The sequence below is a fragment of the Boleophthalmus pectinirostris genome, unplaced genomic scaffold (assembly GCF_026225935.1).
Source record: "Boleophthalmus pectinirostris isolate CB_2022bp ecotype Guang Dong unplaced genomic scaffold, ASM2622593v1 HiC_scaffold_5, whole genome shotgun sequence".
NCBI classification, from domain to species: domain Eukaryota; kingdom Metazoa; phylum Chordata; class Actinopteri; order Gobiiformes; family Gobiidae; genus Boleophthalmus; species Boleophthalmus pectinirostris.
Window position 1 is genome coordinate 6,686,786 of NW_026571404.1, and position 21,396 is coordinate 6,708,181.

General features: G+C 41.8%; 1 pseudogene; it reads left to right on the forward strand.

Annotated features, from left to right (window-relative positions):
* The first annotated feature begins 5,938 nt into the window (after window positions 1–5,938).
* On the forward strand, window positions 5,939–6,055 carry LOC129411659 (5S ribosomal RNA; annotated as a pseudogene).
* The last annotated feature ends 15,341 nt before the right edge of the window (window positions 6,056–21,396 follow it).

Consider the following 21,396-nt stretch of genomic DNA (forward strand, 5'->3'; position numbering starts at 1 on the left):
TCTACTGCATATTTAAACTGAAAAAATGCCCTGGTGTTTTTTTAGAAAATCCCGACCTAAGGTCAAGCACCCAATCTTAGAGGCTGAGAACCAGGTACTGTACGAGAGGATGCGAAACTTAAACAATCAGGTACTGTACGAGAGGATCCGAAACTTAAACAGTCAGAACCAGCAACAAAACGAGAGGATCCAAAACTTAAACAATCAGAACCAGCAACAAAACGAGAGGATCCAAAACTTTAAAAATCAGAACCAGCAAAAAAACGAGACGATCCAAAACTTACAAAATCAGAACCAGGAACTGCTTGAGACGATCCGAAACTTAAACAATCAGAACCAGCAACAAAACGAGACGATCCAAAACTTAAACAATCAGAACCAGCCAAAAAACGAGACGATCCAAAACTTACAAAATCAGAACAGCAACAAAACGAGACGATCCAAAACTTACAAAATCAGAACCAGCAACAAAACAAGACGATCCAAAACTTACAAAATCAGAACGACGATCCAAACTTAAACAATCAGAACCAGGAACTGCTTGAGACGATCCAAAACTTAAACAATCAGAACCAGCAAAAAAACAAGACGATCCAAAACTTACAAAATCAGAACCAGCAACAAATCGAGACGATCCAAAACTTAAACAATCAGAACCAGGAACTGCTTGAGACGATCCAAAACGAAAAGTCCTCGGTTACGAACCAGAAGCTACAGGAGGTGACCCAAATGTTTCCAGACATGCTCAACTTACACTTAGAAGAACAGACCAAGAGGATCTGCTTGCAGCTGGAGTCGCTGGAGAAAGTTCAGATGAGGTGTGATGAAGCAGAAGGTGAAGTCTGCCCACACCTACGAGATCTGAAGGAGGAACGTCAACAACATGCTCAGCTGAAAGACTCCCATTCAGAGCTCCTCAAAGCTGTCACCGAGCTCAACCAAGAAAAGCTGAATTTGAAGGAGGAGCTCGAAACGTTGAGGACAGTAGTCGGTTCCTCAGGCCCTCGGGAATTTATTTTGAAATCTTATAAGAAGCGCATGTCCGAAGATCTGAAAAGTGTGGAGAACAGGTTATCGGAGGAGCGTAGAGAGACAGAGAGACAACGACAGAGGAACACAGAACTGTCGGAGGAGATGGAGATTCTCTTTGATGAACATGAAAAGATCAAACAGGAGAAAACACATCTGCAAGAGCAAAATCCAGCAGATGCGTGAAGAGCTGCAGAAAGCCCACGGCCGAGCTGGAGAGCTCCACGAAGACGTTAGCAGAGGAGCAGAGGAGAAACCAACTTCTCACACCACTGAAGGACAAATACGAACTCCACGACGAAGAAGAAGAAGACGAGACGAGAGCGCGAGAGGAGAGGAAGAGGAGACGAAGGAGGAGGAAGATGGGACAAACTAGATGAAACCCCAGTTTAGACCTGGGTTAGACCTGGGTGAGATCAGGTTTAGATCGGGTTTTCAGACCTGGTTTAAACCTGGTTTAACAACGTATTACAACGTGTTTTATATTTGTGACTACAAAATAAATAAACTATTATAAATATTTTAAAATATATCAACATTTCATCATTTCTAAATGTAGTTATTGAAAAAAACTAAATCACACACAAAGTCGAACCTCTCCTGAAACTCTGAGAGAATCGAAACAACAAAAATGTAGAGCTGTATCATAATAATTTAGTAAAACAAACCAAAAACTATCCATCCATCCATCCATTTTCGTCCGCTTATCCGGGGCCGGGTCGCGGGGGGAGCAGCCTAAGCAGGCTTACGCTTTTGCTACTGGGAGGAGGACGGAGGAGAATTATGGAGAACTTTAGGCAGATTCGTTTGGATACATCTTTACGCACACGCGCTCCACGCTGGATATATTTACCAACGAGGAGCAGGGTTTTTGCGGAGTTTTGGTTCATATTATGTTTGGCTTAAATTTGACGCGGACACTGCAGGCTGTGACTGGATGTGGATTTATTATTACGCACTTTGCTTTGAGACACTATAAACGCCCCGCACTGGAGACTGGGTGTTTTCGGGTGGATACAAGTTTCACGCTGCACCTTGTTTCTTCAGCTCTTCTGTTTTACCGGTAAGAGACAAACTGCACTTAGTTTGGACACATGTAGGACATGCTCAACATGTTAAACATGAGCGCTGTTTGTGCAGTACATTTGCGCAGAGCGCAGTACTGACGCGTGAACACCTGCACTACCGATAAATTGAAGTGAAATTAAAGTGTGTGTTTGGCTTATTGACGCGGGCATTTAATGAAAGGGACCGAAAGTGGGCACCGAGCGAACTTTTGTTTTTTTTAATACCAGTTTTTTAGTACTTACCAGTACTTACCGGGCCTTTTCGGTCGATGCCTACTTGAAACTGAGTTTCGATACCCAACGCTATCTGCGCAGACTATAGGCTCGTGCAAGTCCAGTTCTATGGTATACTGCACTAAAATATTTGGAATGTGAAATGGCAAGTGAAAGTCGGTTCTTAACCTGTGGGCGAGGGTCCAAGGGAAGGACTTATAAGAATCCGTGTATCATTCGTCATTCGTTTTTCAATATAAAACCAAAAATAAGAAAATGAAAAAAAACAGTTTTCTTCGTTATTTTCTCCAAACAAAATGAAAAAACGGATAACGATTCGTTTTTTCAGTTTTCGATTTTGTGTTAAATGAAGAATGGAAAAAACGGATAACGGCCGTTTCCCGTTTACGTGACTTCCGTGACTGCGATGTCGGACTTTTGCACCGCATACGGACTGAACCGGGACTGATCCAAGTCCGAGACCAGACCGAGACCAGAGCGGGACTGAGACCGGGACCAGACCGGGACCACACCAGGACCAGGGCGAACTCCGAGCTTTGACTCCGAGCTTCCACGGGATCCGAGCCTCAGCTTCGAGCTCCGGCCCTGCCGTGGGCTCTGAGTCTCCGGTCTGGTCCTGGTCTTGTCTTGGTCTCGGTCTCAGGCCCGTCTGGTCCCGGTCTGGTCCAGTCTCACCGCCATACGGACTGAATCAGGACGGATCCAGGTCCGAGACCAGACCGAGACCAGAGCAGGACTGAGACCGGGACAGAGCTGCTCTGGTCCTCCACGCTCAAGAACCGCGGCTGGTGCAAAGCCTCCGACTGACGCATTCACACCAATGAAAATGAATCGAACTAAGAGCTTTTGGTTCAAATGGACCAGGTCCGGGACCAGACCGGGACCAGAGCGCTACTGAGACTGGACAGACAGGGACCAGAGCGGGCCTGAGACGAGACCGAGACAAGACCAGGACCAGACCGGGACCAGACAGGAGGCTCAGAGCCCAAGGCAGGACCGGAGCTCGAAGCTGAGGCTCGGACCCCATGGAGGCCCGGAGTCAAAGCTCGGAGTCCACCCTGGTCCTGGTGTGGTCCCGGTCTGGTCCCGGTCTCAGTCCCGCTCTGGTCTCGCTCTGGTCTCGGACCTGGATCAGTCCTGGTTCAGTCCGTATGCGGGGCAAAAGTTCGGCATCGCAGTCACGGAAGTCACGTAAACGGGAAACGGCCGTTATCCGTTTTTTCCATTCTTCATTTAAACACAAATCGAAAACTGAAAAAACGAATCGTTATCCGTTTTTTCATTTTGGTTTTGGAGACAAATAGCGAAGAAAACTGTTGTTTTTTCGTTTTCTTATTTTTGGTTTTATATTGAAAAACGAATGAACGAATGATACACGGATTTATAAAGCTATATATTTGTGAATCTCATGAAGCCAAAATTTACTTTAAACATACAGAAAGTAAATCAGAAGTAATGCAAAGTAGTGTAACCCCATTACATATGGGGGACAATACTGCATTACAAAATGTTACAGTGCAAAAGGCAATATGTATCACAGTTTCAGATTAACTTGCTCATTGGTCCCAGCATTGGTCCCAGATGACAGCAACCAGGACTATAGATGTTCTGTCATATTTATCTATAATCACATTAGTTCTAATTGTCACCTGCCCATATGGGTCTGACAACCTGAGACACGTTGAGGCACTCTTAGATCTCTGAGTGGATACAAGAGAGAACAATTTAATGAGAAGACCAATGATAATCATTTTCATCTCATATACATACAAATTTGGACACACTTTTTCATTTATGCTTATTTTTTTCCCTCCATATTTACACTGTGGAGTGTAGTATGAAATGATTTAAACTTGTTTTATATATTTGAGATTCTGTCCCACTCTCTCAAACCATTTAGTCATTGTGGTCATGTTATGTTGGTATTCATATGAAAAAAAAGTTTTTATATGCCTGTGCTAGAGTTCTAGTCAAGACTACATTAATTGAGGCCAAGACCTGTCCGAGACCTCAGGGTCCTGAAACCAGGACAAGACCAAGACCTCTGAGGGTCGAGACCAAGACCACGGCCCAATCGAACCAAATCATGACCATCATTGTCATTTTGACATTTATTGGATTTTACAGTTATTTGGCACATATATATCAATATTTTTAGAAATCTATCTCCATTTTATCTGATAAATGTAATAATTAAGATTAAATTAAGACAAGCAAACTGTACTGCACTGAACACTGCCCTTTTTAGACTCTCACCCACAGTTTGAGAACCCTTTCTTTAAGAAAACTTCCATTGGTATTTACACAAAACTGCTTCAAAGTGAATAAAGTGGGTAGGATTTTTAAAACCCGTTTTGTCAAGTTTCTAACTGGAGTTACATTCACTTGCTGTTTTGCAGTGGGATTTACCACATTTACCAAACGCATGTCGTGACAAACATAGATGCATTTTGAGCACTTTTATTAGGCAACCTTCAACCACATGTAGCAGTAGTGCTGCTTGTGCCAACAATGTAACATAAATTTGGATTCGTTTTAGTATTATTTTTCTAATCTGTGGGCATTTGGCGTTTGCGCTATATGCAGGGAGGAGCGAGAGCGCGAAAAGAAGAGGCAGATGACGTGAGGGCAGATGGGCAGGTAGAATGTTTTAAAAAGTTTAACCTGCCCTGTGATACATGCTGGTACGAGAGGGTACACGCTGTTGCGGACAAGGCACAGGCGCTGGGGGCGCTCCACACAAATGCACAGGCTGCAGCGAGACACCCCGCACGCCCCGCACACCGGTACAAGTTTATTGCCGAGAGCAGTGGCCGTAATGAAATATGATCGCACCTGTCTAAAGTCAGACCTCGAGTCCGACACAAGACCGAGTCCAAACGTGGTCGAGTCCGAGACGAGACCCAATAACCCGTGTAACCTCGCGAAACCACAGCCGTGCGTCAACTCAAAGGCTTCTATCGGCAGCTTGCAGCAGGAAGTACACGCGCAGCTCTGACTCTGTTTCTCAATGAGAAAGACGATCAAATTTGACTGGGCGCGTTTAGCCGCTTGTATCAGGTCTACAGTTAAACTAACAGCTGAACACACTTGTATTTACCTTCTGTACAGGCTGACCACGGCAAAAGCCACGATTTAAAAAAGTAAATTTTTAAAGCTCTTATTAACAGTCTTTCTGGACCTGGGCTCTTTTACATGACACAGATCTGCCCAGGAGCACGTTGTCCTGACGGTAAAGGCACAAATACAACCAAAGATTCATGCTCTGTGTATTTTGATGGGGATACGCGTAGAGCGTCAAAAAATAGGATGGATCCTATTTTCTGAAATCTACGCATGCAGGACATGTTGCTCCATTTGTGCGTCTAGCACCTGCAGTGAAGCCGTCCTCATTCACTTTCCATGCATTCTAAAAGTTAAACGTCCAAAAGTTGCAGTTTTTACGCTCGCATAGAGCGAAATGTGCATGCAGTCAAGCCAGGCCCTAACAGCTGAACAGACTTGTATTCACCTTCTGTACAGGCTGACCAGGGCAAACGCGAGGATTTCAAAAGCAAATTTTAAAGCACTAATTAACAGTATTTCTGGACATGGGCTTTTTCACACGACACTGTGGCCATACCGGCTTGTAAAAGCCTGATCCCGTCAGATCTCAGAAGCTAAGCAGGCTGGGCCTAAGTAGTTCTTGAATGGGAGACCGCTAGGAATTCCAGGTGCCACAGTGGGTCGTTGTGTCCTTAGGCAAGACACTTCACCTGCATTGCCTAGTATGAAAGAGGTGTGAGTGTGAGTGATGGTGGTGGTCGGAAGGGCTGATGGCTCAGATTGGCAGCCTCGCTTCCGTCAGTCTGCCCCAGGGCAGCTGTGGCTACAGTAGTAGTTTACCACCAGTGAGTGTGGAGTGAATGAATAATGAACTGTAAAGCGCTTTGGGTATCTTGAAAGACGCTATATAAATGCTATCAATCAATCAATCGACACAGATCTGCCCCAGGAGCATGTTGTGCTGAGCCAGGCCCTAAAAAAGGTCTAGAGTACTACGACACTAGCCTGTGCACATATTTAAAAATATATAATTAACTGAGCACCATTTTGTTTTTCCGGGCAAGTAAGTCTGGGTGTCGGACAAGTAAAAAATTATAGCCACTTGCCCGGTCAAGTACTTGTAAATGCTTAATGTCAAGCCCTGCAGTGAGTCCTGTTTTAGTCCTAGTTCAGTTCTGGTTTAGTCCTCCTCTTCAGTCCTGGAATCAGTCTGAGGTTAGTCCTGTTATAGTCCTGGTTTAGTCCTGGTTCAGCTCTGGTTTAGTCCTGGTTTAGACCTTGTTTAGTCCTGGTTCAGTCTATATACGGCTCAAAAGTTCAGCTTTTTCGCAGTTATTTTGGTGAGAGTAACTTAAAGTAATGCAATAGTAATGTAATGCCTTACATTTTAAATGCAGTAATATTGTAATGTAACGAATTACTTTGAAATGACAGTAATAAGTAATAAATAACGCATTACAGTTTTAAAGTAACTTGCCCAACAGTGCCAACAGGGCAGAACAGTGCACAGCTCGTCTTTATTCGACAACTTGTTCACTGTGCTTTACTGAAACAATATTATTATGCACAAAAGTAAATGTAATGTACCCAAACGTAATATAATAAGTGCAAAGTCATATAAATGAATTCCCCAGATTAGTAATGACCGAGATTAATGTTAATAAATAAAATAATAAATGTCAAATCAATCAAAATGTGACACTAATCATATTCAGTTCACAAATACATTGAGCGTCTCAGTGGCTTCGCTCGTCTCAGTGTCTGTGTAGCTGCTAAACGCTCTCAGATGGACACGGCGCGCTCGTAGGGGTTTAATAGTACAGCTCCACTCAAACTCATTACCGCTGTGCAAATTCCCATAAGGCCTCGCTCAGCTCCACGCCAAGCATTTCCCTGGCAGCGGGACGTGGTCGTTTAGCTCCACAAATCTGCCTCAAATATCCAGTGTCTGTCCTCGCTCATCACCTTTTTACACAACGCAAGTCTCACAAAGCCGAGGGGTTTTGCTTTTGTCGTCTGAAAAGGATTACGAAAGTTTATGAGGTAAGAGGAGGGGGTGGATTTCTCTCATACGTGTTGTAATCAAACGGAATAATGAATATGGAACCAGCGTGAAATCCCAGATACAAAATAGAAATGACATAACAAAAAGGAAATAACAAAACAAGTCTGATCTAATCTGGTAGGAAAGCAGTTTATATGTAACATTAAAGGTGCAGAACTACCATATTTTTTGGACCATGAGTCGCTCCGGAGTACGAGTCGAACCAGCCAAAAAATGGTTAATGAATAGGCGAGTTTCAGCTGACGTCATTGTTATTAAAAGCCCGCGTTGCATGCTGGGAAATATTTTAGTCGGAGGCAAGAAACAGGATAGCGGTCAAACACAGTGCGTTACCTCGCGTATTTATCCTCGATAATGGTAAATTCCTGCTGCATTATCGGATGCACAAATAGAAGCACGGAAGAATATTCTGAGTGAAAAGAACCACTAGCGGTAAACGGCTTTCAAACATCCGCAGAGCAAACGTAGAAGATCCTAACAAACCGTGGACTTCAACAAGTTCAGCGACGCAACGAGACTCTTGGAGGTTTTCATCTTTTCTGCTGTGAATGGCCCAGGAGTTTCCACCAAGTCATTGTGGATATCACCGAGGTGAATATTTGACCAGGTAGTTGGAGATTCTGACCAAAAATGTGGTTTGGTCCACCTTTTGTCGGGGTTGAAAAGGGTGATGTGGCGTCCATTGATGCTTATGACCAATTTCTGGTCAAATGGTCTTGGGTCCTCTGCCGTTAGAGTGGATAAATAACCGGGATCAATACCCTTTACGTGCTTTCTCGCTCCGTCCATCATGTTGAATTAGTGTTTCTTCCCGCCGACCGAAATAATTCCCAGCATGCAACGCGCGCTTTTGTCAACAATGAAACTCGCCTATAGTCCAAAAAATACAGTAGTTCATTTTCAACAATGTTCAGTGGAGAGGCCAGAGTGGAGTTTTACCACCATAGTAAATCTACCAACTAGCATGCTAACTGCACACTTCCTTATTCCTCAATATGGGGTTAAACTTATCTATTTCGCATTCATTCACTATGGTTTTATTGCTCAAACATACACCGTTAAAACACGCATTCTTACAGTGAATGGACTTGCCTCTCCGTAGACCTGATGTGTAACAGCAGCAGCAGGTGGTGAAGTCCTCTCAAAAATGTTACACAGTGCAGCTTTAAACGTCAAATCCATTTTTCTCTACCTCATATTGCACTTGTGAGGGTTAGAAAACTCAGATACAGCTAAACTGACCTCAATAAACGCACTTCACTTTTTTGCTTTAATTGTGGAGTGAGAGAAAATGTGTCTTTGCACAGTCGACATAAAATATTCACAAATGAACAGGGATTAGAGCGATTGTAGTTTCTGCTTTAAATCCAGGCTGTGTTGTTTTGATCTTAAAGAAGCTTAAACTGTTTGGACGGGTTTAAAAACAAAGAATAAGGATAACGGTGATTTCTCTGTGGAGTTATTCGGTTTGAAGTTCATTTTTGTCTCAAGTTTTAAGTCTACACTCCATCTTTTATATGAGATTTGGACTTCGATGAGATAGTCATGTTAATATTTTATGATTTTATAGTCGTCTTTAGGGAGAGTTGTCTTTTGCATTTGGTCAATTTTGTCGAGGGTTAGGGTTAGGGTTAACCCTAACCAGGTCACCAGATGTTTGGCTGGGTTTGGTCAGGATTACGTAGTCTGAAGATTAGCGTTCTGTGCATGTTTAGGGTTGAAAATATGATTACGACAGCAGCTTTAAAATCTCCAGGCGCTCAACGCTCACGTCTGTGTTTAGTCTCCTTCCTTAAAAATAAAAATCACCAATATCAGGTAGAGAGCCTTCCAGACCAACGGTATCGTTTTAAAATAAGTTTTATGTAACTGTGCATAACATAAAAGACCATAAAAGATAAAAGAAACTTACCTTTTCCCCCTTAAAAAGCTGAGACTTGTGGCTTTCCGAGCATATTTCCGGCATTATCCTACACACGCTGCTTCATGACGTAGGGAAAACGAGTGTCCAAAAGGATCTTTGTTTTCCGCTCCGTCCATTTTGATTGGCCCAAACTTTTCCAAAGAGCGTAGTGAGTCAAATGGTTGACTGCTCTGAATGTCTGTGTTCGGAACAATTGAAAAAGTCCCTCTAAGTGCAGGTATTTCTCAAATAAATGGCAAATGACCTGTAAATGGCCTTGCTAGATGCTGCACTAGCTATCCAAACAGTTAAACGTAGACCCAGAAGAACTTCACAGAGAGCGGCTGGCTTTGGTGAAATTTACTGGTTCTTTGTCCCGTGAAACTACAACAGCAAACACATACAAAAATAGCCATTAATATATGTGCCAAATAAATGACAAATTACAAAAAGCACCAACAATTAAAGTAACAGTCAATGAATTTAGGCAGTTAGCATAACGGTTAGCATAGCGAAATTAGCATATGAATCGCGGACTAATTTGCATAATAATGGTGTACCAAAAACGTGCTAACTATACATTACAAACTCAAAACACAATATTAAAGGTGTACAATCATGTTTCACCATGTAATACTCACAGACGATGCTTGAACAAACACCAAAAAGACTCAACAGAACCAAAGGGCAGCCATTTTGGAGGAGTGAGGGCTGAACAACAACTTCCTGTCTAACATTCTTCTTCTACTATTATTATCACAGGAATAAACTAAAGCGACCACTAGATGATGTAACTTAGCATTCAATAAACATAAAACAGTTAGATACAGTAAACATAACATGACCCATCATAAACACCATGGAAATGCAGGAAGTGATACACCGGCTGTTTCCATGACTGACACCAGGAAAGTCATGGGGCCACTGCACTTTTTGTTTTTGTTTTGAGGCAATAAGGAGATTTTAAGTTAACTAAGGCTGTGTTCAGACTGCAGCCTGAAGTGACCCAAATCCAATTTTTTGGCCACTATGTGACCTGTATCTGATCTTTTATTGACAGTCTGAACGACACAGATCCGATTTTTTCAAATGCGACCCAGGCCACTTGGAAATGTGGTCCTGAAACCGATACATATCTGATCTTTTGACATGTGACTTCAGTCTGAAAGGTCAAAGTGCATTCTTCTGACCTACACGTCATCAACAAGCCACAAACATCACTATTCTGCGCTGAAGTAGGTGAAAATTGTTAATGAACTCCGTGTCACTGAAGTGAAGCACATCACCACTCACCACTCTTGGCTCCATCTCCACATCCACATGTTCCTTTCAACTGCCGCTGTCCCACAAAACACCACGGCCAAAAACCTCATCCTTCTTCTTCTCAATCTCCTCCTCAAAACAAGTAAGTTGTTCATGTTCTGGCTCCGGTACGAGAGGAACTTTAAAATCTCCAGGTGCTCAATGCTGCGTCCATGTTTGGACAACTTCTGTAAACACAGAGACGCTCGCTGCGGTTGATGTCGTCGTGTCTCCAGTGTCACATGTGGGACACTTTTGGGCCGTTTACTGTTCACACTGGAGATCATATACAAGTCGCATTTAATTGGAAATGTGAACGACCTCGCAAAAACATCGGATTTTACAAAAAAATCCGAATTGAGCATTAAGCCCTGCAGTCTGAATGTAGCCTTATAGACTTGATATTTTGCACTTTTGTTGCCAAGGCTCTAAATTAAGCATTTTTATGTCCAAAAAGTTGTTTGTACATGTTTGCAGTGGTTTTTGTATGGAAGTTTGAATTTTTCCTTTTTTTATGTTATTTTTTTCATTTGGATTTCTGGTCCTGCAGCTTTTATTACAGCCATATGACACAACTACAGCAGCAGACTGTGAAGTAACAGGTTGTACTGAAAAAAGGATGTGCAACACTTCATTAGGGGATAAAAGGGAGAGTTTTAATAGCAAAATTAAGAAAAAAAAATCCAGGTGAGGACAGATGCACTCAAATTGCGCTTCTGGAACAGTTAACTCTTTTCCCCTTGGACACCTACTTGGAACAACCCATACATATATTAGTATGTATGGGCTGTAGTGGCCCCCACCTATCACAGCCTCTGTTTATATGTGAAAAACCGAGCCATTTGTAATGGTCGTCAAATCACGTCTTTAGTGATACAGCGGAGGTGTCAAAAGACGTCATTAAGGAAAGAAGGGGGGTCGTCAAATGTAGTCTTCATGGGGGAAAGAGTTAATGCCAACGTTTTAAGAACGAGAGAAGTGACAGTTTTTCAATGTAAAGTCAACTGGAACCAGAGTCGATGGAGCCAAAAGTCTGGGTTGTATACATCTTTACGAATACGTGACGTAAACTTACATTTTCAGAAAATAGTTCTCCTTTCAGTTGGCTGTCCATTGCTTTCAGGATTGATTAAAACTAAAAGGAACATTGCCATAACAGTTTAACATCTTTTAATAAAGAAAAGTTCACAAAATGTCACGTATAATAAGGAATAACAGGATTAAGAAACTCATGTATATTTTGTTTATAAAAGTGCATGTTTTATTACAACTTCTTCCACTGTTCCTTTTATCTATTCTATCTATTCCGTGATCTATTTAATAAGTCATTTCAGTTTGGTTTTCATTTTAATCTGAGAAACAGTCCCCAGTCCTCACTTCCCTCATTTGTATATTCATAATTTGTGCCTAAATCACATATAGGCCTGTCTCGGTGTAACTGTCTGGCTTTAGCGCTCCCCTTTCTCCCTCAGATGACAGATGTGTGAATGTCTGAAAAATTGCTCGGAGAATTTGCATAAAAGTGCTTGATTTGTCGACAAAATGGTATTCTGCCTCCCAATCGCTTTCATTCTCGTTTGTCCTGCCATTTCAAATCAACTCTGCCCCGGCCAGACAATTACTCAAGTAACTTTGGGATTCAATTCTACTTTCTACTGTAGTCAAAGTTTTTCTAATATTATAACTGTTACTTGAGCTGATCTGTACATACAATAAAGGTCCTATAATGTGCAAAACTGACTCTTGTGATGGTATTGTATATGTTTTATGTAACCCCGCAAATAACTTTCCAGCCATAAAAGAAAGAAACTTACTTTATTTTCGCTTTCCAAGCATATTTCTGGGATTATCTTACGTCATATGCTGTATGATGACGTAGGGAAAACGAGTGTCCAATAGGATCTTTGTTTTCTGCCAAACTCATGCACTCCGTCCATTTTGATCGGCCCAAACTTTGCTAAAGAGTGTAGTGAGTCAAAATGGTCAACTGCTCTGAGCGCCTGTGTTTGTAACAATTGAAAAAGCCGCTCTAAGTGCAGATATTTCTCAAATAAATGGCAAGTTACGTGTCTACCCTTGCTATTTTTATTTGAGAGGTTTATTTCACTCAAAATGTACAAATCCAAATGAAATGCATTAAGTGATGTGGCTCTGTGTCCTGAACCTGACACGAGTTCTTTCCATGACTAGCACCACGAAAGTCATGGAGCAGTCGCATTTTTTGTTTTGTTTTGAGGCAATAAGAATATTTTGAGTTTACTTACTGACTTGATATTTAGCAATTCTGTAGTTAAGGCCATAAATTAAACATTTTTATGTCCAAAAAGTTGTTTATACATGTTTGCTGTGTGTTTTGTATGAAAGAATGTTTTTTCATTTGTATTTCTGGTCCTATAACTTTTGTTACAGCCATATGACACAACCACAACAGCCTATTGTGAAATAACAGGTTGTACTGAAAAAAGGATGTATAACACTTCATTAGGAGGTAAAATTTTGAGTTTTAATAGCAAAATTAAAAAATAAATAAATCCAGGCTCTTTAAGTCAGTAATATTGAAGATTTTCAGTGCCTCAGTAATTCAGTTGGTGGTGCATTTATCCACTGATCCATGAGTTGGTAGTTCAAATCCCGCTCTCAGTGAATGCTGTCACTGTGTCCTTGGGCACTTAACTCACCTCACCCTTTGTGTCTGTGTACACTGGTGTGTAGGGGTGTAACGGTACATGAACCGAACCGAACTGTTTCAATATGGGACGTTCGGTTTAGTGTGGCTTGGCTCTTTAATATTCATGAGGGAACTGGTCCCTGATTGGGGCAGTGTTTCCCGCAGCGCTTTATAGTTTGGGCAGCCGCCTTGACAGCAATTGCCCAACAATTGTGAATCCTCGCAAAATTACGGTCATCATGCCTCGATCCTCACTCTCACCTTTCAGCACAGAATCTCCCCCAGCTTGTGGACAAATTGTTTTTTTTCTGGCCAAAAATATGAAGATTGAGTAAAACTTTATGCTGGAACTGTTAGTACTGCACTTTACTTTTTAAAAAGTTTTGTTTACTCTTTACAAGGAATTTATTTTTTATAATATTTCATACATTTGTTGCTTCTTTGAGAATATTTTATTTAACTTATTAGTATTACCAAGCAGCACTTTGCATTTATTTTATTTTCCCGTTTGTAAAATATTCAAACAAATTGTTCAAATCAAACGTTTTTGCATTTTGTTCCCATACTGTACCGAAATTGAACCGAACAGTGACCTCAAAACTCGGGTATATACCAAACCGTGATTTTTGTACCGTTACATGCCTAATGGTGTGTGAGCGTGTGTGTGAATGGGTGAGTGGTTCTTTGTTGTAAAGTGCTTTGAGTGTATAAAAGCGCTGTATAAAAGTGTGACCATTTTCCATTTTGAAGAACCAATATTCTCACATTTCGAACAGTTCCTCTCTTCCTCTTTTGTTGTTCTTCCCCTTAAAGATTTCAGTCACCTTCCCGCCGACAGCAGCCGCTCTGATGACCCCGTAACTATCCCGAGTTTTGATCCATGGTGATATCACTTGTTCAGGTCTGTGTACATCTGTCACAGGGGCCCTTATGTGTGTGATGGAGCGGCGTTAGCACAAGGACAGTTTGTATTGAAGTGCGGGAGATAGATGACGAGGACACAAGGGCCTAGGAGACACGGCTAAGGTCCCTGGAGAGAGCGAGGAGTGAGGAAGTGTCAGGGAGGAGGCACAGTTGTATCAGGAGTGGAGACAGTGGAAGTGATTGATGAATTTGGATGTCACCGTGGCAAAATGGCGAGAAAGAAATGCGCGTACTTCTCCATGTCTGGTTGGGTTTGGTCCCAGGTGAAAATAAAGATAGACTAGACTAAATTCGATTGGTTATAGTAGTAGAATCCTCAACAACTGCATCTCTTAAGTACCATATTTTTTGGACTCACCCTTCGCTTAAGTAACCATATCATTCAATGGCGATAAGTCAAAAATAAAGATAGACTAGACTAAATTCGATTGGTTATAGTAGTAGAATCCTCAACAACTGCATCTCTTAAGTACCATATTTTTTGGACTATAAGTCACCCCGGAGTATAAGTCGCACCAGCCAAAAAAATTGTAATGAAGAAGAAGAAAACATATATAAGTCACACTTTTTGGGGGAAAATTATTTGGTAAAATCAGAGACCAGGAACCGATATTTCATCTTAAAAGGTACATGTTAATGACTGTTAACGTCACATATGAACAGTTCTTCAGATAAACTATAACATAAACAACTGAACAGAACAAGTTTACCAAACTCTCCATCTCACTCCAAATCACTAAATCCATTCAATTCTTCATCCTCGGTGTCACTTCTGAGCAACTCCTCGACCTCCGGAGGTAAACAGAGCGCCGCTTCCTCTTCTGTGTCGCTGTCGTCAGACTCAGCATCAGTTCCAGTTAGAATTACTCCGGCCTTTCTGAATCCCGACAGGATGGTTTCATTTGTCACTGAAGTTCAGGCTTTGTCGATCCGTCCAGTGACTTCCAGGAAATTTGCATGATGCACCCTCCCATTTGTCGTGAAGCTGTGTTCTTCATCCCCGCTTTCCGCAAGTCCCTCAAAATTCTCGTTCACTCCAGACTTTCTTTCTGCTGCTCGATTACCTTTTTCGGCTGAATATTTTACTACTTGCAGCAGAACAGAAACTCTTTCTGCAGGAGACATGCGCAGTAGAGAGAAGAGACAGTGGTACAGGAGGAACGGGGCAGCAGATACTGACACACAAGACTAGAACCTCTCCTGACTGTCAGTGTGGAAATTTTAATATATGACACAACTACAGCAGCAGATTGTGAAATAACAGGTTGTACTGAAAAAAGTATGTATAACACTTTATTAAGGGGTAAATGGGGGAGTTTTACCATATTTTTAGGACTATAAGTTGCACTTTTTTTCACGGTTTGGGTGGTCCTGCAACTTATACTCCGTTACAACTTATATATTAAAATTTTCACACTGAAGCCGCAAGAGACTCTAGTCTTGTGTGTCAGTATCTGTTGCTACTATTACTCCTGTACCACTGTCACTTCACTCTACTGCGCATGTCTCCTGCAGAAAGAGCGGCTGTCCTGCTACTAATAGTGAAATATTCAGTCGAAAACGGAAAGAAAGTTTGGAGTGAGTGAGAAACTTGTGAGGGACTGACGGAAAGTGGGGATGGAGAACACAACTTCACGCTAATTGAAAGGATGCACCATGAAACTTCCCTGGAAGTCACTGGATGAATCGACAAAGCCTGGACTTCAGTGACACCGAAACCATCCTGTCGGGATTTAGAAAGGCTGGAATAATTCTAACTGGAACTGATGCTGAGTCTGACGACAGCGACACAGAAGAGGAAGTGACGCTCTGTTTACATCATGAATCTATGCTTTATCTCTGGAGGTCGCACAGAAGTGACACCGAGGATGAAGAATTGAATGGATTTAGTGATTTGGAGTGAGATCGTGAGTTTGGTAAACTTATGTTCTGTTGTTTATACTATAATTATCTGAAGAACTGTTAATAGGTTACGGTAACATATTAATGCCTATTCAGTCTGTTGTTCTCTGTTCTATTGTTATTACTAGAAGTTGACTTTCAAGATGGAAATGTCAGTTCCTGGTCTCTGATTTTATTAAATACATTTCACCAAAAAGTGTTGCTTATAGTCTGGTGTGACTTATATATGTTTTTTAATTTGTTTGACTTATACTCTGGAGCGACTTATACTCCTGGAAAATACGGTAATAGCTAAATTAAGAAAAAAATCCAGGCAAAAACAAATGTACTAAAAATGCCCTTAAGTCTGGAAGGGTTAAGACCAAGAGCTGATGGAGCTGGAAGTGCTCAAATACTCACTTCCTAATTGTAAGTAGAGGGTTAACTGTGTCCATTTATATAAAGAGTCTACGACCAAAACGCACAAATTCCACAATCTTCTTCTCTTATAAAGCAATAAAGGAGTGGAACAATCTCCCGACTAAAATAAAAAGCCAAACAAACTGCAGCTTTTTCTGTGGAGATTAAAAACCTGCCAGCCCCGATAACGAGTGTGTTCTACCCCACACTGTCAAATGTGTGTAACACTGGTGCAGTTTATTGTGTTTTTGTAAACTGTGGACTGATGCAAGAGTGAAATGTACAAACAGTAGATTAATATGTATTTTATAAGATGAAACTCATGAGTCAGAGAGTGGGCAGTGTGTTTGTGTGTCTGTGTGCGTTTGTGTGTGTTTTTGTGTGTTTGTGTGTGTGTTTGTGTGTATCTGTGTGTTTCTGTGTGTGTCTCTGTGTGTCTGTGTGTGTGTGTTTGTCTGTTTGTGTTTGTGTGTGTCTGTGTGTTTGTGTGTGTCTGTGTGTGTTGTGTGTTGTGTGTGTCTGTTTGTGTTTGTGTGTCTCTCTGTGTGTTTGTGTGTGTCTCTCTGTGTGTGTGTGTTGTGTGTGTCTCTGTGTGTTTGTGTGTGTCTCTGTGTGTTTGTGTGTGTGTCTCTCTGTGTGTTTGTGTGTGTGTGTGTTTGTGTGTATCTGTGTGTGTTTCTGTGTGTGTCTCTGTGTGTTTGTGTGTGTCTCTGTGTGTGTTTGTGTGTGTCTGTGTGTTTGTGTGTGTGTGTGTGTTTGTGTGTGTCTCTGTGTGTTTGTGTGTGTTTTTGTGTGTTTGTGTGTGTGTGTGTGTGTCTCTGTGTGTTTTTGTGTGTGTTTGTGTGTGTCTGTGTGTGTCTCTGTGTGTTTTGTGTGTGTTTGTGTGTGTCTCTGTGTGTCTGTGTGTGTTTTTGTGTGTCTCTGTGTGTTTGTGTGTGTCTCTGTGTGTCTGTGTGTTTTTGTGTGTTTGTGTGTGTCTCTGTGTGTTTGTGTGTGTCTCTGTGTATGTTTCTGTGTGTCTCTGTGTATGTTTGTGTGTGTTTGTGTGTGTCTCTGTGTGTGTTTTTGTGTGTTGTGTGTGTGTGTTTGTGTGTGTTTGTGTGTGTCTCTGTGTGTGTTGTGTGTGTGTGTTTTGTGTGTCTCTGTGTGTGTTTGTGTGTGTCTTGTGTGTGTTTGTGTTTGTGTGTGTCTCTGTGTGTGTTTGTGTGTGTTTGTGTGTGTTTGTGTGTGTCTCTGTGTGTTTGTGTTGTGTGTGTTGTGTGTCTGTGTGTGTTTGTGTGTGTCTGTGTGTGTGTTTCTGTGTGTTTGTGTGTGTGTTTGTGTGTGTCTCTGTGTGTGTTTCTGTGTTGTTCACTGAATGTAACAGCATAGTATCATTTCATTTTTTAAATCAAGGACTGCCAATGGAAACCGGCTGTTTAGCTCTATTTTTATGAATGTATTTATTCAATATTTTACCAGGTAAGTCAACTGAAAACACCTTCTCATTTGCAACAATGACCCGGACCATAAAACAGAAGCACAAACAGAATACTACAGAAACTCACACGTCAACCATAATGTGAAACAGTGAACAGAGACATAAGACAGTGAAACATTTGCAGACTAAATATATGAAAGTGTAAAAGCATGTGCAATGATCCTGTAAAATACTCTGGATGGAGTTTTTAAAAGTCGACAGAGGTAAAAACAAACTAAAGTCTAATGTAGCGCAGAACTTAAAGACGAACTAAACAGAAACAGAAGTCCATGCAGCGAACTTTATAAAATATCCTGGAAGAGCAAACCAAAACAAAAGTCTGTGTTTGTACCAATCAATACAAGTGGACACGGCTGAGACAACTTGAAAACAGGATTTTGTAAATGAATCTTACAGGTGAAAGCAAGGCAGGTTTATTTGTATAGCACAATTATAGTAAAAACAATACAGACTGTTAATGTCACATATGAACAGTTCTTCAGATAAACTATAACATAAACAACAGAACAGAACAAGTTTAACAAACTCTCCATCTCACTCCAAATCACTAAATCAAATAAATGGCAAATTACGCATCTTGGTCTTGGCTTATTTCAGTCAAAATGTACAAATCCAAATGTAGTAAACTCCACGGAAATGCAGAAAGTGATGTGGCTCTGTGCTCTTTTTGTTGTTGTTTTGAAGCAATAAGGATATTTTTTGTTTTCGTACAGACTTGATATTTTGCACTTTTGTAGCTAAGGCCTTAAATTAAGATTTTTTTATGGACAAAAAAGTTGTTTATACATGTTTGCTGAATGAAAGAGTGTGGATTTTATTTTCATTTTTTTGTTTAGTTTTTGTTTTTGCCTTTTTCATTTGTATTTCTGATCCCCCAAATCACTTTCTTCTTCTTCGTACTCGGTGTCACTTCTGAGCAACTCCACGACCTCCGGAGGTAAACAGAGCGGCGTTTCTTCTTCTGTGTCGCTGTCGTCAGACTCAGCATCAGTTCCAGTTAGAATTATTTCGGTCTTTCTGAATCCCAACAGGATGGTTTCGGTGTCACTGAAGTCCAGGCTTTTTGTCGATCCATCCAGTGACTCCAGGAAGGTTTCACGGTGCATCCTCCTGGTGTCACAAGTTTCTCACTCACTCCAAACTTTCTTTCTGCTGCTCAATTATCGTTTTTGGCTGCAGATTTCTTGTAATCTGCAAAATATGATTTCATTTGTGTTCAGTTTTCTCAGTTGTCTTTATGAGTTTGTTTAAATGTTTAATTTTCAGTGGTACAGAAGTAATGGTGCGATCGACTGACACGATACAGACAGAACAGATGCTCTTTCTGCAGGAGACATGCGCAGTAGTACAGTGGTACAGGAGGAACAGGAGCAGAATCTGTGTATCATTCGTCCATTCGTTCTTCGAAGTAAAACCAAAAATGATATAACGAAAAAATAACCATTTTCTTCATTATTTGCCTCCAAAACCAAAATGAAAAAAAAAAAACAGATAATGATTAAGTTTTTTCAGTTTTTGATTTTGTGTTTAAATGAAAACAAACAAACAACAACAACAACCAAAAAAACGGATAACGACCGTTTTCTGTTTCTGTGACTTAAACTGTGATGCCGGACTTTTGCTCTGCATACGGACTGAACCAGGACTGAACCAGGACTAAACCAGGACTAAACCAGGACTGAGACCAGGACTGAGACCAGGACTGAGACCAGGACTGAGACCGGGACCAGAACTGGACTGAGACCAGTTCACGGGGATCTGGTTTAGTGCTGGTTCAGTCCTGGTTTAGACCTGGTTTAGTCCTGAGATCAGTCCTGGTTCAGTCCTAGTCCTGGTTCCGGTCTGGTCCCAGTCTCAGTAATGATCAGTCTACATGAGCGCACCTCCAGGCCCGTCCCAACACTCCTGGTTTAGTCTTGGTTTAGTCCTGGTTTAGACCTAGTTCGGTCCTGGTTCAGTCCATATGCAACGCAAAAGTCTGACATCACAGTTTGACTCAGGAAACGGCTGTTATCCTTTTTTTTTTTTCCATTTTTCATTTAAACACAAAATCAAAAACTGAAAATAAATCATTATCTGTTTATTCATTTGGGTTTTGGAGACAAATAATGAAGAAAATAGTTGTTTTGTTGTTTTCTTAGTTTTGGTTTTATTTTGAAAAAAACGAATAAGACACAAACTGCACCTAGAGCGCCCCCTGTCAGTGTGAAAATTTAAATATATAAGCCACACCGGAGTATAAGTCACAGGAAACACCCAAACCATGAAAAAAAAGTGCGACAAAAGGAACGTTTATTATAACTGACGTGTGTGAAGTCGGGCGTCCTGATCGGTAAACTTCTTTCAAACCTCTTCGAGCAGCGAATAGGAAAACATGAAATAATAGAAAATCCCACTTAAAAGTTCTGTTTTGCTCGGCCTGAACTCTTTCACATTCACACTCTCTCCACCTAATACATCACCCACTCTATAGAAGCAGACAGTTTAATCCATTCAGCAAAAAATATCAGAGTTTTGATCAGCGCTCCGGCCGCTGTCTGCTCCTTCCCTTTAAGTCGCACATCAAACCGCTGGCGAACATTAACAGTGAAACGCCTAAAGCCCGTTTCCGACGCGAACGCGAACTCTGCTTTTGTGATGGAGGGAGACAGTGATGTACGAGCCGGAGCGAGAGACGACGACACTGGCGCTGGGGTTTTTGGGGGGGGGGGGGGGGGGGGTGACACAGTAAGGACGAAGAGCGAGGATCCAGAAAGCTCCACGACTGTCAGAACATCAGAACATACACGGAGCTACAGATGAACGGGAAGAGAGAGAAGAGGACGGAGCTCATAATTGGAGTACTGATGAATGGAAAGAGAGGAGAAGATAGAGAGGAGGAGAGGGAGAAGAGGACGGAGAGACGGAGGGAGGAGAGAGAGAAGAGACGGAGGGAGGAGAGAGAGAAGAGACGGAGGGAGGAGAGAGAGAAGAGACGGAGGGGAGAGAACGGAGGGAGGAGAGAGAGAAGGAGACGGAGGGAGGAGAGAGAGAAGAGACGGAGGGAGGAGAGAGAGAAGAGACGGAGGGAGGAGAGAGAGAAGAGACGGAGGGAGGAGAGAGAGAAGAGACGGAGGGAGGAGAGGGAGAAGAGACGGAGGGAGGAGAGAGAGAAGTCAGAACATAATTGGAGCTACTGATGAATGGAAAGAGAGGAGAAGATAGAGAGGGAGACGAGGGAGAAGGGAGAAAGAGAGGAGGGAGGGAGAGAGAAGAGACGGAGGGAGGAGAGGGAGAAGAGAACAGGGAAAGGAGAGAGAGAAGAGACGGAGGGGGGAGAGAGAAGAGACGGAGGGAGGAGAGAGAGAGAGAGAGAGAGAGGGAGGGAGAGAGAGAGGG